The sequence below is a fragment of the Mus musculus genome, chromosome X, assembly GCF_000001635.26.
Source record: "Mus musculus strain C57BL/6J chromosome X, GRCm38.p6 C57BL/6J".
Classification (NCBI taxonomy): Eukaryota; Metazoa; Chordata; class Mammalia; order Rodentia; family Muridae; genus Mus; species Mus musculus.
Genome location: NC_000086.7, coordinates 146,094,870 through 146,097,648, shown reverse-complemented (window position 1 = coordinate 146,097,648; position 2,779 = coordinate 146,094,870). Strand labels below are relative to the sequence as shown.

Genomic DNA, 2,779 nt, shown 5'->3' with positions numbered 1-2,779 from the left:
ATTGTGACTGCATATAGTTCATTTGGCTTTACTCCTACACTATTATATGCATAACATCAACAATAAGAATGGATTGAGTGAATGAAGTCCAGGACAACATAGTAAAGTTTGACCTAACTATCCCATCTGAAACTACAGATTGCGGAAAAATACACAATACTGCTGCACTAAAAATCTTTTTCTTCTTTTTTTTTTTCATTTTTTTTTTGAAATAAGATCTCATATAGCTCAGAATATCCTTGAACATCATTTTATTGTTTGCTAGTTTGTTTCTTTGTAGGGTGTCCACTTTTATTAAAATGATCTCAAGTCACTGTACAGGCTGCCTCAACACCTCAAGCCACTCCCAGGAAGATTAAAGCTTTCATACAACAAATTGGTGGAGCCAAATTCAAAAGAATCACAATGACTTACCATTCAAAAACTAAAAACAAAAAATGAAGAAATATTAAGGAAGAAGGTTTTTAAAAATATTTCAGTACATAAATTACACAGAAGTAATGCTGTCACCTCCCTGGTTGTGGCCTCAGAGATTGGACTCAGCCATCCTCCTCTCAAGAGTGGGAGTAGCTTTTGGGAGGGTGAGGAACTTCCTATAGTCTATCTTTAATAAATATGTGGAGTGACTATTAAAAAACAAACAAACAAACAAAAGATCAATGTATAATCAAAGTCCACAGTCACATTGGAATACTTTGGGGATGCTTGCTCTAACCATCTGCTGTCTCCTTTACTGTTCAGTTTTTAAATCTCGAGTCAAAAGCACCAAAACCAAACAATATATTTTTAAAATAAATAAATAAATGACTGTGATCATCCACTTCTGTATTTGTACCCCCAGAGCTTGTGTCTCTAGGTGCATATGTAGGAGAAGATGGCCTAGTCAGCCATCATTGGGAAGAGAGGCCCCTTGGTTTTGCAAACTTTATATGCCCCAGTACAGGGGAACGCCAGGGCCAAGAAGTGGGAGTGGGTGGGTAGGGGAGCGAGGCAGGGGGAGGGTATAGGGAACTTTCGGGATAGCAATTGAAATGTAAATAAAGAAAATATCTAATAAAAATAAATAATAACAAAACAAAGTCACGCCAATGTTATCTCGTTTTTTGTTTTTGATTTTGTTTTTATTTTTTCTGTGAAAGTTAGATTTTGTCAAAGAAAGGGTGGAAAATGCAGCTCAATAACAGTCCACCTAGAAGCATTTGCAGTGCATGATGGAGGGACCAGATTCATCATACTCCTGCTTACTGAACCACATCTGCTAGAAGGTGGTCAGTGAGGCCAGGATGGAGCCACTGATCCACACAGAGTACTTGTGCTCAGAAAGAGCAATTATCTTGATCTTCATGGTGCTAGGAGCCAGAGCAGTGATCTCCTGCATCAGGTCAGCAATGCCTGGGTACATGGTGGTGCCACCAGACAGCACTGTGTTGTCATAAAGGTCTTTACGGATGTCAGCGTCACACTTCCTGATGGAACTTAATGTAGTTTCATGGATACCACAGTATTCCATGCCCAAGAAGGAAGGCTGGAAAGGAACCTCAGGGGCAGCAGAACTGCTCATTGCCAATAGTAATGACCTGGCCAACAGGCAGCTCATAGCTCTTCTCCAGGGAGGAAGAGGATGCTGCAGTGGCCATCTCCCGCTTGAAATCTAGGGCAACATAGCACAGCTTCTCTTTGATGTCACACTCAATTTCTCCTTCAGCTGTGGTGATGAGGCTGTAGCTACTCTGGGTCAGGATCTTCATGAAGTAGTCTGTCAGATGCAAGCCAGCCAAGTCCAAATGGAAGACTGCATTAGGGATAGCATAGCCCTTATAGATGGACACAGTGTGGGTGAGCCTGTCTCCAGAGTCCATCACAATGCCAGTGGTAGGACCAGGGGCATACAGAGACAGCACAGCCTGGATGGCCACGTATGTGGCTGGGGTGTTAAAGTTCTCATGGTTGGCCATAAGGTTCAGGGAGGACTTGGTGAGCAGCACAGGGTACACCTCAGATGCCACATGCAGCTTGTAAAAGTTGCGGTGCCAGATCTTCTCCATATTTTTCCAGTTGGTGGCAATGCTGTGTATTTTATGTATGGGGTATTTTAGAGTCAGGATGCCTCTCTTGCGTTGAACACCGTTGTCCATGTAGGAGTCCTTCTGATCCATACCCACCATCATGCCCTGGGGCTTAGGACAGCCCAAGATGGAGGGAAAGATGACCCAGGGAGCATCATTGCTCACAAAGCCAGCTTTGCACATGCTAGGACTGTTGTTCACAATGAGCACAACAAGATATCCATTCCTGGCAAACTGGTGACATGTAGACTGGAGATGGAGGAGGCATGAGAATCCTGTGCTCAAGGGTAGACACAGACTCAACAGTTACCTTGAACATCTTTATAGTCACAGATGACCTTTAATATCTTATCAACTTCTCACTCACTACCTCTTAATTGAGGATTTTTACAGACTTATACCACAATGTGTGTGTGTGTGTGTGTGTGTGTAAGAGAGAAATAAATAGGACATTTTAAATTCAATTTAATATGAATATCATAGCATTTATATATATAAGATTATATGAGAAAACTAAAAAGAGACAATGGTAATGTTCAGGTATAAATGATGCAAATTGGTAATAGTGAAATAATACAGGTAGTAATAGCTACACATAACTTGATGCAGTAAAAAAACAAGTCCTGGCACAGCAGAGTTTAAAGAACAAATTAATAAGGATATTTTTCAGAAAGCAATAAGAACTAAAGGGAAGGTGGTAGTTTGCAGACTAC

The 2,779-nt window shown here is 41.1% G+C and overlaps 1 pseudogene; it reads right to left on the bottom strand.

Annotated features, from left to right (window-relative positions):
- Gm4918 (predicted gene 4918) lies at positions 1,030-2,373 on the bottom strand (annotated as a pseudogene).